The sequence below is a fragment of the Aegilops tauschii genome, unplaced genomic scaffold, assembly GCF_002575655.3.
Source record: "Aegilops tauschii subsp. strangulata cultivar AL8/78 unplaced genomic scaffold, Aet v6.0 ptg000790l_obj, whole genome shotgun sequence".
In the NCBI taxonomy this organism is placed as follows: Eukaryota; Viridiplantae; Streptophyta; class Magnoliopsida; order Poales; family Poaceae; genus Aegilops; species Aegilops tauschii.
Window position 1 is genome coordinate 1 of NW_027333019.1, and position 23867 is coordinate 23867.

At 36.6% G+C, this 23867-nt stretch overlaps 5 non-coding genes across 5 annotated transcripts; 2 read left to right on the forward strand and 3 right to left on the reverse strand.

Moving 5' to 3' along the window:
• The first annotated feature begins 1529 nt into the window (after positions 1 to 1529).
• TRNAR-UCU (transfer RNA arginine (anticodon UCU)) lies at positions 1530 to 1601 on the forward strand. The gene has a single exon. It is a non-coding gene; the product is annotated as a tRNA-Arg (tRNA).
• Positions 1602 to 18990: 17389 nt separating this feature from the next.
• TRNAC-GCA (transfer RNA cysteine (anticodon GCA)) lies at positions 18991 to 19061 on the forward strand. Its single transcript has one exon. It is a non-coding gene; the product is annotated as a tRNA-Cys (tRNA).
• Positions 19062 to 21673: 2612 nt separating this feature from the next.
• Positions 21674 to 21747, reverse strand: TRNAD-GUC (transfer RNA aspartic acid (anticodon GUC)). The gene has a single exon. It is a non-coding gene; the product is annotated as a tRNA-Asp (tRNA).
• Positions 21748 to 22106: 359 nt separating this feature from the next.
• Positions 22107 to 22188, reverse strand: TRNAY-GUA (transfer RNA tyrosine (anticodon GUA)). Its single transcript has one exon. It is a non-coding gene; the product is annotated as a tRNA-Tyr (tRNA).
• Positions 22189 to 22695: 507 nt separating this feature from the next.
• TRNAT-GGU (transfer RNA threonine (anticodon GGU)) lies at positions 22696 to 22767 on the reverse strand. Its single transcript has one exon. It is a non-coding gene; the product is annotated as a tRNA-Thr (tRNA).
• Positions 22768 to 23867: the final 1100 nt, after the last annotated feature.

A 23867-nucleotide genomic window follows, 5' to 3' on the forward strand; every position in this document is an offset into this window, starting at 1 on the left:
CGCTTTTCTTAACAATAGGACCTGGGGATTTCTTGGTTCATCATGCTATTGCTCTAGGTTTGCATACAACTACATTGATTTTAGTAAAGGGCGCTTTAGATGCACGCGGTTCCAAATTAATGCCAGATAAAAAGGATTTTGGATATAGTTTTCCTTGTGACGGCCCAGGGCGCGGCGGTACTTGTGATATTTCTGCTTGGGACGCATTTTATTTGGCAGTTTTCTGGATGTTAAATACCATTGGGTGGGTTACTTTTTATTGGCATTGGAAACATATCACATTATGGCAGGGCAACGTTTCACAATTTAATGAATCCTCCACTTATTTGATGGGATGGTTAAGAGATTACCTATGGTTAAACTCTTCACAACTTATCAATGGATATAATCCTTTTGGGATGAATAGTTTATCGGTATGGGCGTGGATGTTCTTATTTGGACATCTTGTTTGGGCTACTGGATTTATGTTCTTAATTTCCTGGCGGGGGTATTGGCAGGAATTAATTGAGACTTTAGCATGGGCTCATGAACGCACACCTTTAGCTAATTTAATTCGCTGGAGAGATAAGCCCGTGGCTCTTTCCATTGTGCAAGCAAGATTGGTTGGATTAGCTCACTTTTCCGTGGGTTATATATTCACTTATGCAGCTTTCTTGATTGCCTCAACATCAGGCAAGTTTGGTTAATTTAGTTTGTTTTTTTGTACTGTATCAGCACCTAGTTCATTACTCTTGATAGAGAGGGAGGATCTGCCTTTTTAGATTTCTTTTTCTATTTATTTTTCCATCTAGGATTAGAACCGTATACTTGGTAATAATAGCAACGACACATTATGGCAAAAAAAAGTTTGATTCAGAGGGAGAAGAAGCGGCAGAAATTAGAACAGAAATATCATTTGATTCGTCAATCTTTAAAAAAAAAGATAAGAAGCAAAGTTTCTCCCTTGAGTTTGAGTGAAAAAACGAAAATGCGAGAAAAATTGCAATCCCTACCGCGTAATAGTGCACCTACACGCCTTCATCGACGTTGTTTTTTGACCGGAAGACCTAGAGCTAACTATCGACATTTTGGGCTATCCGGACACGTACTTCGAGAAATGGTTTATGAGTGTTTGTTACCGGGTGCAACAAGATCCAGTTGGTAAGGATAAAATACCCTTTCGTATTTGTATGGATTTCTGGAATTGATAATCATAGAGGAGCCCTCTTTACCATTCTGTATAAATGGACTATTCTATTTGTATAGATATTGGTAGAGGGGCGTATCCAACCCTCTTTTATCCACTAGTTACCCCTCTTTAGTTTAAGAGTATAGAGCAGTTTGGTAGCTCATAAGGCTCATAACCTTGGGGTTGCGGGTTCGATTCCCACTACCGGCTCCATACTCCTTCTTTATGATATATGCATGATATAATATATACATCATGCATTTGTATCTGGATTTTTTGATTTCCTAAAAGAGTTTTGGTCTAACAGTTTTTTCTCGGAAGAAGCAAAAAAATAAAAGAAAGAATAAAATATGAAAGAAAAGCGTCCATTGTCTAATGGATAGGACAGAGGTCTTCTAAACCTTTGGTATAGGTTCAAATCCTATTGGACGCAATCTTATTTCTATCTATTCTTTAAATAACTATACTAAACTAAAAACAAAGAAAACTTTTTTGCATGATTCAAATGAAAAAGCTTTCTCAACGATTCCTATTCTACTAACAAGAGTAGACATGCAAAATTTATTTGTTACTGAAGAGAAAACCGTTCCAGCTGTTCCTGAATAGCTTCCTTCAAAAGGATTTCCGCTTGCTCGGTGAATGTCTTGCTAGAAGATATAATTTCTTGGAATTGAGGTTTAGTATCTTTTAGATGTTTACGTAACTCATCCAGAAATTTATTTACCTGTTCAATTTCTAACGAATCAAGATATCCTCTTGTTCCGGTATAAATAGTAGCTATCTGCTCTTCCACTGGGAGAGGATTTGCCTGGGATTGTTTAAGCAATTCCCTTAATCGTCGACCCCTTGCCAATTGATTCTGACTTGTTTTATCGAGAGCAGAGGCGAATTGTGCAAAGGCTTGTAACTCTGCGAATTGCGCTAGTTCCAATTTTGATTTGCCAGCTACTTGTTTCATGGCTTTAATTTGAGCCGCGGATCCTACTCTGGAAACAGAAATACCCACATTAATAGCGGGTCGAATTCCGGCATTGAATAGATCCGCAGATAAGAATATTTGTCCATCTGTAATGGAGATTACATTAGTAGGAATATAGGCGGAAACGTCTCCAGATTGAGTCTCAACTATTGGTAAAGCGGTCATACTTCCTTCGCCTAAAAGAGAATTTAATTTAGCGGCTCTTTCTAAAAGGCGTGAATGCAAATAAAAAACATCCCCTGGATAAGCCTCACGGCCGGGAGGTCTTCTTAATAGAAGGGACATTTGGCGATAAGCTTGTGCCTGTTTGGAGAGATCATCATAAATTATTAAAGTATGCCGTTCGCGGTACATAAAATACTCAGCCAGGGCTGCTCCCGTATAAGGAGCGAGGTATTGTAATGTAGCAGGTGAATCCGCCATTTCAGCTACTACAATAGTGTATTCCATAGCCCCCTCCTCATGGAAAGTAGTTACTACTTGAGCTACGGAGGATGCTCTTTGACCGATAGCTACATAAACACATATTACACCTTGCCCTTTTTGATTGAGAATTGTATCTGTGGCTACTGCTGTTTTGCCAGTCTGTCTGTCCCCAATAATTAACTCTCGCTGACCGCGCCCTATAGGGATCATCGAATCGATAGCAATAAGCCCTGTTTGAAGAGGTTCGTATACGGAACGCCTGGAAATTATACTTGGAGCAGGAGATTCAATTAAGCGAGATTCGGAAGCTATAATTTCGCCTTTCCCATCAATAGGTTTAGCCAGAGCATTTACAACACGACCCAAGTAAGCCTCACTCACGGGTATCTGAGCAATTCTTCCTGTTGCTTTTACAAAACTTCCCTCTTGTATCATCAACCCATCGCCCATTAATACAATCCCAACATTTTTGGATTCCAAATTCAGAGCAATACCCCTAGTACCTTCTGCAAATTCGACTAATTCACCTGACATTATTTCACCAAGACCTATAATACGAGCAATCCCATCCCCCACTTGAACTACGCGACCTATATTCTCAATCCCTACTTTCCTATTATATTGTTCAATACGTTCGCGGAGAATTTTATGAATTTCGTCGACTCGAAGGGTTGCCATTAGTGTTTCTTGACTCTTTTTTCGGAAGCAAGGGGAAAAATAATGCCTAAATTCTAAACGAAAGTAGAAGTTCAAGGCCTAATTAATTTAATTATCTCTTCCATTCCAGGGACCCGAGAATGCCAATATTAGCACGAATCGTACGGAAATGTAACTCGGTATTCAAACAACTATTCAGAGTTCCTAGAGCTCCTTGTACGGCCTGTTGGAAAACCCGCTGTCGGACCTGATTCATTGCCCTTTGTTTTTCAAAATAAAGGGTTTCGTTTTTAGACTTTTCCAATTGTTCCAAACTAATAGAAGTAGCATTAATCAAATTTGCTTTTTCTCGTTCTATCTCAGAGTATCCATTCATTCGATACTCATCCGCTTCTAGTTCGACTTTCTGTAATCGAATCCGAGCTTTTTCGAGTTGCTCAATGGTCCCTCTACGCAATTCTTCTGAATTTCGAATAGTACTCAAGATCCTCTGTTTTCGATTATCTAATAAATCTTTTAATGAAAGTAGATTATTTTGTAAGTTTACAACTTTTATGATCTCTTCCCGAACCAAACATGAATCTTTCGATTCATTTGGCTCTCACGCTCCTTTTTTTTTTTTTCTATAGCTATTTCCATATCTTTTTTTTAAGTAATGAGCCTATCCTCTATCTTCTTTTTTATGTTTATATTTCAATATACCGAAACCTATATAAGACTAGATAAATATTAAGAGGACTCTTCCGCCTAGATAAAAATATATCATGGTCAGCAAAGTTGTTTCTTTATTTTTATTTGCCCTCTAGTTAATAATTTCAATTTCATTAAGAAAAACTAACTAAATAAATGGAAAATGAAAATTAATAGAATTCTTTTTTATTTTTTTTTTTCTTCAAATCCAAAAAATTTCTCTTTTTTATACATAGGTCGTCGATTCGGCATTGGTTAAAAAAGGGCAGGGTGCCCCCTTTTTTTTTTCTAGTAAATAGTTCAAACCATTTTATCGATATGAGTGTTCTATATCAGATAAATTTTACATTAGCTATTTCCCGTTTAAATTCGGTACTAATACTAATATAGTTGTAGAAAGAGTACCTCTTTTTGCCTGGACTTCAAGCAGTTTAGCTTTAACCGTGTTAATGGTCTCACATTCTTGGTTTATAGAGAATCAAAGTTGATTTACCAATGAGTCGCGAAATGCTATGGTTCTTCCATATGATTTCTGAATTTATTCAGAAGTAATTCGTCGAGATCGTGCACCCTTTTCTTATTTATCCGAAAAATACTAAAAAATATTATAAAGTGCAGCCGGATAGATCCAATCTATTCTTGAAATAGACAACTCGCACACACTCCCTTTCCAAAAAAAATCAAAACACCAACCACTACAGTTAGATTTATTAGATTTGTTGCTAAAATATCGGTATTAAGCCCGAAACTGCCAGCGGATGGCCAGTGAGCTAAAAAAACGAAAGAATGGGTTACATTTTTCATATGCTCTCCTCTTATAGATAGGACGAACAAAGAACAAAGTTTTTCGATCACTTACTTCGCTCGCCCTTTTTTGATCGGTTTTTTTAATGCAAATAGATTCAATCTAGTAATTTCTTTTAGATTAAGTCTTACGTCTTGTTTGACCGGTGAAAGACTTCCTTTGTTGAAATGTTCTGTTCCCAAAATTCCTAAAATAAAAGGAAAAAACTTTCCACTTTCCTAAACTAAGGACGGGAAATAAGAAGGTGAGCATATCTTCTAAATTAATAATACTCAACTCAGCCCTTCCTAGAATGGGGTATTATCTGTCCCGATAAATAGATAATTCCAGGAGTAATAAATAGGAGTAAATTAAATAAAGTATTGATATAATTGGAATTGCGGAAGCAAATACCAATTTACTAAAAAAAGAAAAAAGTATCTAATCGAAATCGAAAGAATTTTTTTTTAAGATTAAACAAAAGGGTTCGCAAATAAAAGCGCTAGTGCCACAACTAGTCCATAAATTGTTAAAGCTTCCATAAAAGCTAGACTAAGCAATAAAGTACCTCGTATTTTACCTTCTGCTTCTGGCTGTCTCGCAATACCTTCTACAGCTTGTCCTGCAGCAGTACCTTGACCAACTCCAGGTCCAATAGAAGCAAGCCCTACGGCCAATCCAGCAGCAATAACAGAAGCAGCAGCAATTAGTGGATTCATGGTGAGTAGTTCCTCGTGTCAAAAAAAAGAAATGGTTAAGGATACAATCAACCAATAAATTCTTACTTCTAAGCTCTATTGGGGAGAAGTAAAGTAACTAAAAAGTACAAATTGAAATCAAATTGAAATGATAATGTGAATTGTCCGAACTACATAGAAGGGAATTCCATATCCATATATCGGATTAGATAATGAATCTAACCTAGGAATATATAATATAATATCCTATATATATATACATTTGTTTCTTCTATTTTGTTTGCATATTTTCTCATTTTCTATTGAATCGGATTCTAAAATCATTGCTTAAAGTGGAAACCCGCATAAAAGAGGACTCCACTTATAGACATTAAGGATATTATAGTATAGATCTAGCCTGACTCCACCCTCCTTAATGCATATATACTTTGAAAATTCCATAATATAGTATTCTCTCTCCTACAACTCTAGGCTATAATTTTCATACGCATTTCTAACTATTTTTTTGCAACCAAGCAGATTATCTGGAACCATGCATGAATTGAGCTAAGCTGCAAAAAAAAATACTATTTCCAAAAAGAGTCAATTCAATGATGACCCTCCATGGATTCACCTATATAGGCTGCGGCTAATGTTGCAAAAATAAGAGCTTGAATACCGCTTGTAAATAATCCAAGAAACATGACCGGTATAGGGATTACTAAGGGGACTAAAGAAACAAGAACAACAACGACTAATTCATCCGCCAATATATTCCCGAAAAGTCGAAAGCTAAGCGATAATGGTTTTGTGAAATCTTCTAGGATGTTAATTGGTAAAAGGATTGGAGTTGGTTTAATATATTTCTCGAAATAGCTCAATCCTTTTTTGCTAAGACCAGCATAAAAATATGCCGCTGACGTGAGTAAAGCTAAAGCAACAGTAGTATTTATATCATTCGTGGGCGCTGCTAATTCCCCATGGGGTAACTCTATAATTTTCCAAGGTAAAAGAGCACCCGACCAATTCGAAACAAAAATAAAAAGGAACATAGTTCCAATAAAGGGAACCCAGGGACCATATTCTTCTCCAATCTGAGTTTTGCTCAAGTCTCGAATAAACTCAAGGACATATTCAAAAAAATTCTGACCGTCGGTCGGGATGGTTTGTGGATTCCGAACAGCTATGACAACTGAACCTAGCAAGATAGTAATTACGACCCAAGAAGTGATGAGTACTTGGGCATGAATTTGGAAACCTCCTATTTGCCAATAGAAGTGTTGGCCTACTTCTACACCCGATATATCGTATAACCCCTTGAGTGTTTTAATGGAACAAGGTATAATATTCATATTGTCCTCTGATAAAAATTGAACTTCAAAAAAGGAATTCTTTTGATTCAACCATCTCTTTCTCAACTCAGCAACTTGAAGTATTAATCTTATATTTAGGATACCAAGAAAGCACATCAGATCATAATATATATCAATACCCTCTAATATATATCAATATTCCCCTTCTTTTTTCTATGCAAAAAAAATTCTATGCAAAAAAAAAGATATAGTAAAGTAAGTGATTCCATAAATTTACGCAGTTGCCCAAGAATTCACTATATATTCTTAATCAACGATTTCTTATATAGAGAGAACGGCCCTCACAAATTGAAAATACTAATTTGTTAAGAATCAATCGAATTGAAGTCATAGTGTCATCGTTGGCTGGAATCGATATATTCGCGAGATCCGGGTCACAATTTGTATCGACTAAAGAAATAGTAGGAATCCCCAAAATGGCACATTCCCGAAGAGCTATATACTCTTTTTGCTGATCAAGGACGATCACAATGTCTGGCAATCTCGTCATATATTTGATCCCGCCGAGATACCTTTGCAAGGTAGATAATTTTCTCTTCAAGATTGCCACATCTCTTTTTGGGAGATGGTGGAATTTTCCCATTTTTTCTTCTGCTCTTAAGTCTCTAAATTGAGAAAGTCTAGTTTTCGTAATCGACCAATTCGTTAACATACCACTGAACCACTTTTTATTAACATAATGACAACGAGCCCTTATTGCAGCTGATGCTACTAAATCTGTTGCTCTTTTTTTGGTACCAACAATTAAGAAACTTTTTCCCTGACTTGCTGCATCAAAAACTAAATCACAAGCTTCTGATAAAAAACGAGCCGTTCTAGCGAGATTTATAATATGAGTACCTTTACGCTTTGCCGAAATGTAAGGGGCCATTTTAGGATTCCATTTCTTAATACCATGACCAAAATGAACTCCTGCTTCTATCATCTCTTTCAAATTAATGTTCCAATATCTTCTTGTCATTTTTTCCACACTTCCTTTTTTTTTTAACCCTACCATTCCATTACGGAATTTAGTTCTTTTTGAAGATTAAGAAAGATCCGAAATAGCTTGAAATAAAAAATATTTTTTATGTATCCTTAAATGATATAGGGTTAAATGTTAAATGGGGGTTCTTATGTCTCATAAAAATTGTTTGTTACGTCAGAATCTGAAGAAACTAATTCTGTATGGAGAAACAAAAAATCTCTCATTTCCGACGCGAATAGATTTTTTTTTTTTATTTCGAAATAAAGGTTCTTGTCTTGTGGGGAACGATGCACAAATTTTTGGAATCCGGTACCAACAGGTATAATCCCCCCCAGAACTACGTTTTCTTTCAAGCCTTTCAACCAATCAATGCGACCTCGTAGGGCAGCTTTTGCTAAAACTCGAGCAGTTTCTTGAAAACTTGCTTCAGATATGAAACTTTGGGTATTTAGGGAAGCCCTTGTTATTCCCAATAAGATTGCCCGATAATAGATCGATTCATCCAAAGCTCGTCCTGCTCGTTCCGCTCGCAATAGTCCGATTAATTCCCCAGGCGAAAAAACATTAGACATTCCATCTTCGGAAACCCGCACTTTTGATGTTACTTGGCGTATAATAATCTCTATATGTCTATTATGGATCTGTACCCCTTGGGATCGATAAACCTTTTGGATTTTATTAACCAAAGAGATACGACTTTGGGCTATGGTTAGCTCAGCTCCAATCAAGAATCCCCAAGGGACCCCAAGAATTCTTGGTATACGCTCATTCCAATCCTCAATTCTCCTTTCGAGATTCGGGGATAATGAATCAATTGAACGCGCTTCAAAGATTTGTTCCACTTTTGGAAGACCTTGCGTTATGTCACTAGATCTCGATTTTTCATATATAAACGTAACTAACCTATCTCCCTTGTAAAGGATTTCTCCATAATGACCATTAACAGTTGCTCCTGTAGTGGCCAAATAAGGTTTAGCTGCTCTTATAACAAAGGAATTCATATTTACAATGAAAATTTGACCGGATTTTTTTATGTGCGATTTAAATAGACATACATTTTCACAAATAAATTGTCCAAGGTGAATTATTGCCAATGTCTCTTCCCAAGAATCATGATGGACAAAGTGACAATTCAAAAGGAATGGATCCAACATTATGTTACTATCGAAATTAGAAATCCTTTTATTTTCATCTATTAAAGAGTATTTAAGTTCTTGAAGTACTTGGAAGGTTTGTTTTAAATTGTCAACGAACAAATATTTTTTTAACAGGATTTTATTATGCGTTAGTAAATAGTAAGATGAAGAAAAATGCGATATACTAGCTACAATAGCGCCTAAGGGCCCAAAAATTTCTCGAATAGGAATTCTAGGATTCCATTCTTTTATCGCATTGGGATGTTTTGAATTCTTGAATAAACCAATTCGAGAACAGTTGGATGCCGACAAAATCATCAAAGAGTGGTATTCTTTATTTCGATTCAACAAAGTGCCAATAGCTTCTGGATGTTGGCTAAGTGATTCAATCTTCGCCTTGGAATAAAAAGAATTGATATTGGCGCGATCTAACCTATTATGGGGAATCGGTCCTGCACTTGTCCTACCATACCTTTTTCGTGTATACGAAATAGTGGACTTGACTAACTCAATTCTTAGGAAATCGCGAATAAGATCATTTGCTCTTACCTCAACAAGGGAAGCACCAGCCTTTTCTTTTTCTTCTTGTTCCCAATTCACTACTAAGCAAGTTCTAACAAATTGACTATTTGTGTGATAAATTCTTTGAGTTAACTTGCTATTTTCATGAGAAATAAAATTGACAAGTCGAATTTGGAGATTATTTTCTTCTTGCAAGAGATCCTGCGGGAAAAGTGTTGCTAAATTTCTTCCTTCGTCCATTTCATATGCCACTGTAGGGCGAACGGAAACAAAATACTTTTCCTTGCTCTTGAGAATTTTTTTCCGTTGAACATAGACCCAATTTTTCCTTTTTTTTGATTCCTTAGAATCTTTTTTTTGTCTTTCTGGCGGTATCAAACAGCCACCTAATATCTTATCCGCCTCTTCAGGAAAATGAATATCTCCGGAAAATATTTTGAGTTCCGTATGGCTTTTTTTTCTCTTCACTCGGACCAGTCCGCCTAGTCGACTTCTTGTATTTTTTGTGAGTTGTGTATCCACTCCAATAATACTATTGTCAAGTATCTTTAGGGATGAAGATCTCGGCAAGATATGAAGTTCTTGAAGAATGAAAAAAAACCGATCTACTTCTTTTTGGTATTTTAGACTAAATTCTTTTGTTCCTCGATGCTCAATCAAACCCTCTTTTTTTAAGATGGAATCTTCCTCTGGGCTCTCGTATTCGTCCTCTGAATCTTCTTCTGAGTCTTCCTCTAAAGTACCATATTTTTCCTCTGCGCTTTCCCCGGGGCTGCCATATTCGTCTTCTGAGTCTTCCTCTAGAGTTCCATATTCGTCCTCTTGGGTCCTATATTTGCTCTCTGGGCTCCCATATTCCTCTTCTGAGTCTTTCTCTAAAGTCCTATATTCGTTCTCTGGGTTCCCATATTCGTTTTCTGGGCTCCCATATTCGTCTTCTAGGGTTTCATATTCGTATTCGTCTTCTAGGATTCCATATTTAGATTCTTCTAGGGTTTCATATTCATATTCGTCCTCTCGGGTCCTGTATTCGTCTTCTAGGGTCTCATATTCCTCTTCTGAGTCTTCCGCTCGAGTCCTATATTCTTCTTCTAGGGTCCTATATCTAAATTTAACAATTCCTGAACCCTTTTTATCTTTTCTGTATCGGGGATCGTCAAAATAAGCAAAAATAGTATTTCTACGTAAAACACCCATAAGGGGGATTTCAATCGAAATCCCAAAACAGGATATTAGTTCTTTCTCTTGTTCTTGATGATATTGTAATGGAATGACGAACCTATTTCTTCGCTTTTTCGCCAACAAATCTGAATTATCTTGAAAAATAGAAGGATAGATAAAATTCCAATGGCCATTGGACATGATTCGATCCGACGTTGAATAATCAAGAATTTCCCTATCTTTTTTACCATAAGTATTCATTTGATCTTGATCCTTGTGGAGTGAAAAAGACGCTATACTGGATCTGCACATACTTACTGACAATATCCATAAATGGCTTGTTTTTGGTAATCGGCGAAGATTACCATATTGATATTCGGGCGCATGGTAAACATCAGTACTCCAGTGCATTTCGCCGTCTGATTCAGAATAAATATGCTTTTGTACCCTTTCTTTAAAATGTAAAGTGGACGTTCCGGCACGAATCTCCGCAATTACTTGTTCGGATTTTACATATTGATCATTTTGCACTAGAATCAAGCTTTTTGAGGGAATATTCACACTATATAGAATATCTTGACTCTGAATAGTTACATGCAAGTCTATATAACATAGAAAAGCAGGCTGCCCATGACGGGTACGTGTGGGGTGAACCAAATTCTCATTGAATTTTATTTTTCCATTCGAAGGGGATCGTACAAGGTCGGCAGTACCCCCTGTGAATACTCCGCCAGTATGAAAAGTTCTTAATGTTAGTTGAGTCCCTGGCTCCCCAATTGATTGACCCGCAATAATACCTACGGCTTCTCCCAATTCGACCAGATCACTATGAGTAGGACTCCGGCCATAGCATAATTGACAGATCCAAGAAGTGCTTCGGCAAGTAAAGGGGGTTCTAATATATATTGGTTGTGCTCGAAATGGTTGTGCTCGAAAGGCAGTTATGAATCGATTGACTAATCCAATTCCAATATCTTGATTTCGCGCGGCAATGCATCGTGAACCGATATATATATCGTCTGCTAATACACGACCAATTAGTGTTTGGACAAAAAGTTTTTCCGTCATCCCATTTTGAGGACTTACAGAAATACCTCGGATAGTACCACAATCTCTTCTACGCACAATAATATGTTGAACTACTTCAACAAGTCTACGTGTAAGATATCCAGCATCTGCTGTTCGCACAGCAGTATCTACAACCCCTTTGCGGGCTCCATAGCAGGAAATTATATATTCTGTCAAAGAAAGTCCCTCGCGTAAATTGCTTTGAATAGGTAAATCAATCATTTGTCCTTGAGGGTCCGACATTAATCCTCTCATACCTACTAATTGGTGTACTTGAGATGCATTTCCTCTGGCTCCTGAAAAAGACATTAGATAGACTGGATTAGAAGGATCCGTTATCCGAAAATTTGAATTCATTTCTTGTTTCAAATATTCACTTGTCGCATACCATATCTCAACAGATTGGCGTAATTTTTCTACCGCGTGTACAGCCCCATAATAATAGTGTTTCTCCAAAAGAAAACTCTGTTGTTCCGCGTCTTGGACTAACCATCCCTTAGAGGGTATTGTTAAAAGATCCTCGATTCCTAACGAAATCGATGTAGTAGTGGCTTGATGGAAGCCCAGAGTCTTTAGTTGATCCAGTATATGGGATGTATATCCCATTCCAAAATGATCTATTAATCTGCTAATAAGTCGTTTCATACCAGTTCCGTCTATCTCTTTATTATGAAAGACCAGATTGGCCCGTTCCGCCATACATAAGTACCCCCTTTTCGGCTGAGTAGGATTCGACAATTGCTGAGTAGGATTCGACAATGGGCCTGAGTCAGTGATTCGAAAATTTAATTAACTTGCCTCAATCTCAATCTGGATTCGCGTGGCAAATAATGATGATACTAGGGAAATCGGAATGCCCCCCGAAAGGGGAGGGGCATCGCCGAATCTAACTTTCTTTCTTGTTTAGGTAGTGTATGAATAGGCCTGACTAAATCCTTGTATGGCTTCCTCTATTTCTCTATAAAAAGAAATATGACCAAGAGTGGTTCGAATGTATATCGAACGAATTTCTTTTTTTCTATTTCCCATTATTAGATAGTGGGCATAAATCTCATGATAAGTCCCCAAAGATTCATATTGAACTTCAATCGGAACTTCTCTTGACCCAATGACGCGTTGATCCAGGTTCCATCGTAGCCACAAGGGACTATCTAAACTGATTAGTTTTTGTCTATAAGCTCCCAGTGCATCATAAGAACTAGAAAAATGGGGTTCTTTATCTTTCCTATATTTAGAATTATTATTATTATTGTAATTTACTTTTAGATTTGGGTAGTTTCTGCAACTATTATATCTATTTGCACAAATACCTCGACGCTTTCCAATCGTTAATACATAAAGCCCGATAAGCATGTCTTGGGTTGGTACGCAAATAGGATCCCCAATAGCGGGAGATAAGAGATTCATATGAGAAAACATAAGTAAACGGGCTTCTGCCTGAGCTTCCAAGGATAAAGGTAGATGAACAGCCATTTGATCTCCATCAAAGTCCGCATTGAAACCCTTACACACTAATGGGTGTAAAGAAATAGTACGCCCCTCTACTAAAGTGGGTTGAAAGGCCTGTATGCCTAATCTATGCAGGGTAGGTGCTCTATTTAACAGTACAGGATGTCCCCGCATAACTTCTTGAAGTATTTCCCATACAATGGGTTCTTTTTCCCAAATTTTCCTTTTAGCAATCCTTACATTAGAAGTGGCGCGTTTCGTGATTAAATCGCGAATTACAAATAGCTGAAAAAGCTTTATTGCTATCTCTAGAGGTAATCCACATTGATGTAATGAAAGCGAAGGACCCACAACAATGACAGAACGCCCCGAGTAATCGACCCGTTTCCCAAGCAGAGTCTCGCGAAACCTTCCCTCTTTACCTTCAATTACATCTGAAAGTGATTTGTATACTTTATTGTGACCATCCCTCGTCGGTTGCCCGCGGGACCCACTATCAAGAAGTGTATCCACGGCTTCTTGTACCAATTTTTCCTGGCACATTACTAAATCTGCTGGCGCTAATTCACTTCTTTTTAATAGATAGGCAAGATTGTTGTTCCGACGGATAACTCTCTTATAAAGTTCATTAATGTCTGAAGTCACTACTTTATCTCCAGACCTATAAACAATAGGTCTCAATTCGGGAGGAAGAACCGGTAATAAGCACAAAACCATCCATTCTGGTTCTACATTTGTTTGAATAAAATGTTTCGCCAATTGCATGCGTCTAATCAAAAAAACTTTTCTTATTCGTCTTTTTCTATCTTCCCACTCATCTCCACTATACCCCTCGTCTTCTAATTCCTTCCATTCGACCAAAGAATTCTCTATAATAATTCGCAAATCCAAATCTGCTAATTGTTCTCTAATAGCACCTGCTCCTGTCGCAATTTCCCGATTTCGAAATGTTGCAAAGCCTGGGGTAGAAAAAAAGGGAGAAATGCTGTGGTTACAGGATGCAATTTCCTCTTCGAATAAACCTCGTAATCGTAAAAAAGTGGGTTTTTTAGTGCTGGGCCTAGCAAAAGAGAAATCGCCGTATACTAGGCCCTCCAACTTCTTAAGAGGTTTATCTAAAAGATTCGCGATATAACTAGGAAGACCTTTCAAATACCACACATGAGTCACGGGACATGCGAGTTTGATGTATCCCATTTGATATCTTCGTATCCGAGAATCCACAAATTCTACCCCGCATTTTTGGCAAAATCTTTCGTCTTCGTTTTCAGCTCCGCTCGCTCGAGAATTGCCACAAGCGCAAATCCCGCTTTTTATGGGTCCAAAGATTCTTTCGCAAAACAATCCATCTTTTTCTGGTTTATCGGTTTTATAATGAAAAGTAGAGGGCCTTGTGACTTCGCCAACGACTTCTCCATTAGGTAGGTTTTTGTTAGCCCAAGCCTTTATTTGTTGAGGGGAAACGAGTCCAATTTGAAGTTGTTGATGTTTATATTGGTCAATCATAAAATAGAAATAAGAAAAGAATTTATATTTATTCCGATCAAACTTCCTCCCTATTAACCTGGAAGTTCTTTTCAGATACAAGGAAATGATTCAGTTCTAGAGCCAAAGATCGTAGTTCTCGAACGAGCACTCGAAAAGATTCTGGAGGATCCTCATGATTAGGTATTCTTTTTCCCCAGATCGTAGCATTAAGTATTTCTTGGCGAGCTATAAGATGGTCAGATTTATAAGTAAGTATCTCTTGTAAAATATGAGCAACACCAAATCCTTCTAAAGCCCAAACTTCCATTTCTCCTACTCGTTGTCCCCCTTGCTTGGCTCTTCCTCTAACCGGTTGTTGTGTAACAAGTGAGTAGGGCCCAGTAGAACGCCCATGAATTTTCTCATCAACTTGATGAATTAATTTTAAGATATAGGACTTCCCTATTAGAACAGGTTGCTCAAAGGGGTCGCCTGTTCTTCCATCAAATATTCTGCTTTTTCCCGGGTACTCGGGTTCAAATACCCATGGGTTTTTTGTTTCTTTACTGGCTTCATATAATTCTGAAAACACAAGTTTTCTTGAAGCCTCTTGCTCATATCTCTCATCAAAGGGTGCTATTCTATAATGTTTCTTTAGCAGATCCCCCGCTAATCCGAGCGAGCTTTCAAATATTTGTCCCACATTCATTCGGGAGGGTACTCCTAAGGGATTGAAGACCATATCAACGGGTGTTCCATCTTGCAAATAGGGCATATCTTGCCTAGGCAAAATTTTGGAAATGATCCCTTTATTCCCATGTCTTCCGGCTACTTTATCCCCAACTTTGATTTCACGTTTCTGTAAAATATATACACGAACCATTATGTCGAGCGGGTCCCTTTGGATCCATTTCACATCGATAACGCGCCCTCTTCCACCTATAGGTAATTTCAGAGAAGTTTCTTTTGAAGTGGAAACCTCAAGGCCAAATATGGCCCGTAATAATCCAGCTTCCGCGATATAAGATGATTCGCTCGCTATCTGAGGCGTTAATTTACCTACTAAAATATCACCAGTTTCTACCCAGGATCCCAACCTAACAACTCCATTTCTGTCCAAATTGCGGAGTAAATGTTCTTCTAGATGTGGTATTTCTTTAGTGATTTTTTCAGCGGAGCCCTGGCTTGTCGTATCCGTCTGAATTTCATATTTCCGGATGTGAAAAGAGGTATAAATATCTTCATATACCAAACGTTCGCTAATTAGTACTGCGTCTTCAAAATTGTAACCTTCCTCATGGCATATAAGCTACTAATACGTTTTTTCCTAAAGCAAGTTCGCCCCCAACTGTAGCAGCTCCTTCTGCTAAAATTTGTCCTTTTTTAATGGATTTACCCCGTGGAACCCGGGGTTTTTGGTGCATACAAGTATTTTTGTTAGAGCGACGGTGGTTAACTAAAGGAATACTTATAGTCTTCCCACTACTTGATAAAAGTATCTTATGACTATCAGTAGAAATGATCTTTCCCTCGCGTTCGGCTATAATGGAAACCCTCGAATCTAGAGCTGTTTGGCGTTCCAATCCAGTTCCAACAATGCATTTCTCGGACCGAGAAAGCGGAACTGCTTGGCGCTGCATATTAGAACTCATTAAAGCCCGATTCGCATCATTGTGCTCAATAAAAGGAATGAGAGAACCCCCAATAGAAAAATATTGGAAAGGAAAAATACTTCTAACATGAATCTGTTCCCATGCAATAGTCAAGAATTCTTGACGGTATCTAGCCGGAACAACCTGTTCTTCCTGAATACCTTGATTCAAGGACAAAGAATTTCCTGCTGCTATCATATAATATTCATCTCTATTTGGTGATAGATAAACCACCTGTCTCTCTTTTTTTTCTTTTGCTTTCTCAGCAGATATTTCATAAAACGGACTCTCTATGGATCCCCACAAGTGATCAATTCTCGCATGAATTGCTAAGGATCCAGTAAGTCCAACATTGATTCCTTCAGACGTGTCAATTGGACAAATACGCCCATAGTGACTCGGATGAATATCTCGGCTCCGAAAACTTGCGGTTCTCCCCGTCAACCCTCCAGGACCTAAACAACTCACTTTTCGCCCATGAACAGTTTGTGTCAATGGATTCGTTTGATCAAAAACTTGAGATAACGGGTATGTGCCAAAAAAGGTCTCATAAGTAGTTATTAATAAAATTGAAGTTGAAGTTGGAGTTACCAAAGTTTGGGGAGTCGGTTTCGATTGACGTATGAATACTCTACGAATAGTTTTTTGAACTGCATGTTGTAAACGACCAAGAGCCAATCCGAATTGATCTTGTAACAGATCTGCAACCGAACGAATACGTTTATTTTTCAAGTGATTCATATCGTCATCGTCAAGTATACCCGTTCCAAATTTCATTCCAATCAAATGATCCGTAGCGGCCAATACATCTCGTGGTAACAAGAATGTATTGTTCTGAGGTATATCAAGATTAAGTCTCCGATTCATATTTCGTCGACCAATCCTTCCTAATTCACATTTTTGTTGAAAAAATTTCTTTTGTAATTCCTCGCATAAGGACTCCGAAAATACCAGGTCCCCACCTACACAAGCAAATTGTTGATAAAACTCCAAAATAGCTTTTTCTTTTGACTCAATCCTCTTCTTCTCCTTAGCATTCGGGAAAGACAAGAAAATTTCAGGGTAGGAAACATTATCTAGAATTTCTCTTAGATTCGAACCCATAGCTGATGATAGAACTAGAATAGATATCTTTTGTTTTCTACTCACGCGAGCCCATATCCTTTCTTTTTTATCAATTGCTAATTCCGATCTCCCCCCCCAATCTGATATTATAGTGCCAGTGTAGATAGAAATTCCCTTATGATCTAATTCCGAGCGGTAGTAAATACCAGGACTTAGCAATATTTGATTGATCACAATTCGGTATATTCCATTTATAATAAAGGTTCCTAAGGAATTCATTATAGGAATGTTTCCGATAGAAATGGTTTGCTTTTGCACATCGAAACCAAAAATTAATCTCGCAGATACATATAATTCGGAAGAATAGGTGAGTGATTCATACACAGCATCTCTTTCTTTTATCGAGGGTTCTAGCAATTGATATCCTTTCGCAAATAATTGAAATGCAATTTCGTGATCTGGATCTTTAATTGTTGGAAACTTGTCAAGTTCTTCTGCTAAGGCTTGATTAATGAACCTACAAAATCCCTCGAATTGGATCTGACTAAATCCGGGTATTGTGGACATTCCCTCGTTTCCATTCCGGAGCATCTTAATCTTAAGTTTCCTGTTTATCAAAGAAAAATTCCATTATCAGCTCACTCTTCATCAATCCCTCTGGATCGATCTAGCAATCATGGAATCTATATTCTGTTTACTGAATCACATGAAATTCTAGGGAACTCCACATACGTATTTCATATATGTATTTCATACATATGAATAGAGACCATTTGGACGAAAGTTCGAGTTTGCCAGGGGTACAAATGAAATGAAAATGAATTGATAAAACATTCCTAAAAAAAAAAATTCTGCCACTTATACTTTATGTTATGATATTCTAATCAGATTGGATGGCAAAGATTTCTCATTTTATCTCCTTTCTATGAATGTAATAAAGCCGTAATATAATATACTAGAAAGTTTGACTTTACTTCGATTTAGAATAGCGTGCTTACTTTAATTTCTCAAAATAATTTGAGGGTTCTTTTTTATTTCGGATCGGAGTAGTATAATTACTAGAAAATTCAGTATTTCATTGTGGAATTCTAAAATCAAGTAAGTCCCTTTTTTAAGTACATGCCAATCTAGTTATCCACCTCTCCCCATATCCATGCTTTTCTTTTATCGTAATTTCACTTGGGTAGGCCAAGATAGTAAGGTTATACTCTATATCAGAGCAAATTTCCTTTTTTTATTCAAGATATTTAATTTAATACTTTTAAAAATTAAAGCATGATTCTCCATAGAGATATGTACATAAAGGGGATCTTTGGATAATAATGCTGTTCGGACCTAAAGTTTACCTATACACGGATTAAGCATAAAGTCATACTATTTTATTATGCCATTGAAGGGGGGGGAGATAATACCGATTTAAGAGTAGTTCACTACTGCAATAAAAAAAAGAGAATTCTAGTTAACGGTTCCAATTTATTCTGAATTTTGCAGCCTGTGAATAGAAATCCACTTTTTCTTCTTTTTCATCTCAATAGAAAGAAATGGGAAGTTTTATTGTGTTAACAATGTATGTTTTAAGATAGAATCTATCGAGGAGAATAATAGAAACTGGATCAAAAAAAGCAGGAATAGATTTTTTGAAAAAGATTGGAAAAAAGTAAGTAGAATTATATTCAAAATAAAAGGGGCTTTTCGTAAGAAAACGTGGATGAATACTTGCTGTTTTCTAGATTTTTGATCGGATTTTTTGGCGGCATGGCCAAGCGGTAAGGCAGGGGACTGCAAATCCTTTATCCCCAGTTCAAATCTGGGTGCCGCCTGATCAATAAAATACTTAGGTTTTTTTTATAGTGCTGATCGAATTCGATCAATTTTTACTTCGCATAAGTTCGGGCAAGAGAGTAACTGGGCCTGCCGATACTGGGTTTAGAGAAACCATACCATAGTTCTATCCTCAAACTAGGGTTAGGGTTTGTTTTGACGGTAGTGGCCAAAATGGTTATCAATAGGGGTGAGGTAGTGTTTCCTTATTCTTTTATTATATGAATTTGAATTGGTTCTTAATTGAGATTCGATTTGATAATTTTAAAATACGAGGATAAGATGTCAGAAATCTTGGTATCCAAAGAAAGGTCCCTAAGGGGCATTCTTTTTTTTTTTCAATCTAAGATTCAAGAAGGGACTCCACGAAAGAATATCAAGACTTACTAATTATTATACATTTTTTTATCGTACATCTTATGTTACCTACATACACTAAAGTAAGGACTACTTAATTTTAATTCTAACGAGAATCAGATTAAATAGGTCGATCAAAAATCAATTTAGGAGTTGTGTTATGGATAAAATCTCTTCCTCTTCATTCTTTCATAGAATGATACAAAGCAAGGCTGCAGGGTTTAGGTCAAAAATAAACATTAGGTAAGGTAGGTATCCAATAAATATTTATCTATCGTTAATTTTATGGTATATTCGGGCGTCCTTTGCTTAAAAAAAAAAAAAGAGTAACAAAAGGAATAAAAAATCTTCCTATTCCCGCTTCTTCTATTCAGGACATCATTCCCGTACTCTTTCTTTTTTAAGGAAAAAAGGGCTATAGTATCGTATTTTTAATGCTCTCTAATTCTACCAGAATTCCTATAAGAATTTGTTAGGAGTAAATTCCTTGAACTGATTGATCCATGGCCTTAGGGCGGAATCCCTTTTTGACTCTGTACCCTTGATTCCACTATGATTATTGATCAATAGTAGAATAGAATAATCCCTTCATAGAAATAGGAGACATAATTTAGATGGATATAGTAAGTCTCGCTTGGGCTGCTTTAATGGTAGTCTTTACATTTTCTCTTTCACTAGTAGTATGGGGAAGGAGTGGACTCTAGGGATACTACTAATTGATTAAGTAATCAAATTGTTGTATCAATTCTTTTCATTAATGGATCATTTTGCATTAATCATTTTGTCAAACGTTATTCTTTAATCTTTTTCTTTAGTTTTGTTTCACTCCTGTAAGAAACTCTTGTATTGTAAGTTGTAATGTAAGAAAGAGCCATTATACCAATTCATAATTTCTACTAGAAATGACGAATGGTTAAAAAAAGTTCTATACATAAGAAAATTCGACTTTCTTCCACGGAACTATTCACGGCATATCACACATTTTCCATTTCCTTTTACTTTTTACTATAGTCTATTCTTAATATTATTTTTCTTTCCTTCCATGGATTCTTTGGTCAAGAATTGTCTTAGATTTTTTTATTTTGACCTGATTGAAATTAAGTGGATGCAATGAAAAAAGAAATTGAATTAGACTACTTAACTATTTCAATCTACTAATCTATTCTATGTAGATTCAAAGATAATATAATAGAAAGAATCTAAAGTGTCGTAGAAAAAACTATATGTAGTTCTTTCTACCACACTTTAAGATTCCAACCAGATCCTTTCATTTAAGACTTGGATTTTTTTTATTTAATCCCTTTTTAATTTCTTCAATGATTAATTGGAATTCCAATTAATTATTTTGGCTGACTGTTTTTACATAAATAATAAGTAAAAAAGAAGTAGGAACTAGAATGAACAGTGCAGTAGCAATAAATGCGAGAATATTGACTTCCATAACCTCTTTATTTTTTATTTTCACAATAACTCGGGATGTAATCCCATGGAGAGGAAAAAGGGGTATCTTGTAAATTCAAGGGTAGGGCTTGCATTCTGATAATACTGAATCAATTCAATATTATGAATATCGGATCTATCAAATCAATTCATGGATGAGAGTTATATTTCACGGATGAGAGTTATATAGTATAACATAGGAAGATCCTCTATCCACACTAAGACCAAAATGGGTTTTTTGATTGGATTAGGAATTCCCTCTTTTTTAATCCTTTTCTACTTTTTCTTTTCTATATCTCTAACCCACGAGCTTTCTTAATCTTCTACTTTCTTAATCTTATACAATTTCCCTTCCTTTTTCTTATAGTTATACATACAATTATGTATGTATTATATGACCAACTTTCTATGGGTCACATAGACATCCAAATAAGCAGTAGAAGTGAGATGGGGAAAAGAGGTCTGAAATAAAAAGGGAATACGATTTATGTATGGATTCCGGTAAAATACCGGTACTCTATTCCATAAGAGTGGAATAGGAAATTAAGATGAGGATGGTATCATCATAAAGAAAGATAGAGTAATATAATATCCTAAATTCTACTAATCCACATATCGTATGTGTGTCTTTCTTTATCTTTATCGATCGGGAGTAGTGAAAAAAAATTCCTATATGCCTTCCCTCCCTCTTTAATGAGGGATGCAAAATAAAAAAGTGAAGTAAGGGTGCCCTGTGGGTATTTGATCTTGCTCCCTGCCCCTTTTTTTCATGGAAAAAGGAAATATCAATTTCTCCATTCATTGAACCCTAGTTCGGGACTGACGGGGCTCGAACCCGCAGCTTCCGCCTTGACAGGGCGGTGCTCTGACCAATTGAACTACAATCCCCGCGGGGTGTATGGCATACCCATTCTTAAATAGAACCATAAGAAGATTCGATTCGTCTTTCGTACTCTAAGAAATAGACGAATCATATACTACATACCCACATATTATATTATACGTGGGTATAGTGAGAGTGACATAACTAGTATGTCGTGATTTTTTATCACTAAAAATGGATAATAATCCAGCCTTCAATAAGAAAAACTCTTTTGTTTGTAAGAAAGGAATGAGAGAGATATGGATTAGAAAAAAAAAATTTCCCTTTTTTCTTTATCTTTTATTTCTATAGATCAGACATTTTATTTTATGGAAGAAAAACAAAAGGATTTAGTTCATACTCACGAAGCCCTAGATTTTTGGTTTGGGCCGAGCTGGATTTGAACCAGCGTAGACATTGTCAACGAATTTACAGTCCGTCCCCATTAACCACTCGGGCATCGACCCAGGAAGAATTTATTCTAGGGTTTTTGCTAATCTATGATTAACCTCCTTTCATAATACTCCCTACCCCCAGGGGAAGTCGAATCCCCGCTGCCTCCTTGAAAGAGAGATGTCCTGAACCACTAGACGATAGGGGCATCACTAGACGATAGGGCCATATACAACCGCTCGTGATTATACTATAATCATAGTATGAGCAGTTTTTTGGAATTGTCAATATACTCGAAAAGTATAAATAGATCCAAAGCAAAGAGTTTTTCCAACTTTTCTGTTATGTTTTCATCTAGGATTTTTTTTAGTTGATCGTTATAGATTAATTCTCCGTGCTTCATTTAGTGTTCAGACCAAAAATGCATCCATCCCGCACTAAGTCATAAAATTCTCTAAAAATATAGAGAAAGTTTCAAAAACAAAGAACAAAAGTGAATCAATTTAGTAGAAAAGTACTCTATCAGATTCGAACCAACGACTTACGTCTTAGCACGAGATTACTCTACCACTAATTTAAAAAGCCCTTTATCGGATTTGAACCGATGACTTATGCCTTACCATGGCATTACTCTACCACTGAGTTAAAAGGGCTTTTTATTTAATTCAAAAATTAGCCACTTGGATTTCCCATTATGGGTCTACTGCATAATGTACATATTATATATATAATATATAGAGATAGAGAGAGAGACATTATGTAGAGATTGTATATGTATATATCGATATCTTGAGAGCTCAAAATAAAATTAATAAAAAAAAAACATACCCTACATAACATATCCAACTCTTCTTGGTTCAGGGTTTTCCGTTTCCGAAGACTAGTAAAATAGGCGGATTCTGGAACCCCAAGGATTCAACGGTATATGGATATGGAAAATATAAGATTTCCGATCCTAGCGGGAAAAGGCGGGGAACAGATACCCAATAGGATATAGGATCCTTGGGAGGAACTTTTGGTAATGGCCTTGATCCTCTATGCTATTTTTTATGTGTTCTTAGTTCTATTGAACTTTTTTCATTCTTTTAAACAAGAATCTAATAAACTAGAATTGAGTCAGTGGAAAAAAGGAGAGAGAGGAAAGTGTTAAATGGAGAGAGTCGACTAATCAGAGACTTTTAGGATCTTCTTTACATCAGGTAAATCTGTCGGCCCTGTCCGTTTTTTTCTTTAAGTTACGACTCTTTGCTGCTTACTTCTATCAAGCCATAGGGAAAGTCTATGATGAATTTGGAAAACTCATCTCACTCTTACTCTATGGCTCGGACTTAATGGGGGAAGAAAACATCTTCCATAATTTCTTTTTTGTTCAATTCTGGACAAAAAAGAAAAGGAAAAAGGAATTTATAGGGACAGTGTTACCCCCTATATCCCCTAGTTTATATTGTAGGAATAATAAAACAATTTAGCAGTCTGACACACTTACGTCCTTGCAAAGTAAATAATTATTATTGTAGTCGTAACCGTAGAATAGGATCCTAATCAAAATAAATACATTTGGTTCAGGCGCTATTAGCATGGTAAGAAAAGATTTTTTTTACAGACCAGAGGGGCTATCTAAATCCTAAAGTAAAGGCGAGCGATCGAAGTAGAAGTACCAACGGCTCAGTGTCATGAACCTTCTCCATCTGATTCAATAAGGGGGAATTAGCCTTCTTGTCAAATGGCTATCCTTGACAAAGGGTACCATTTA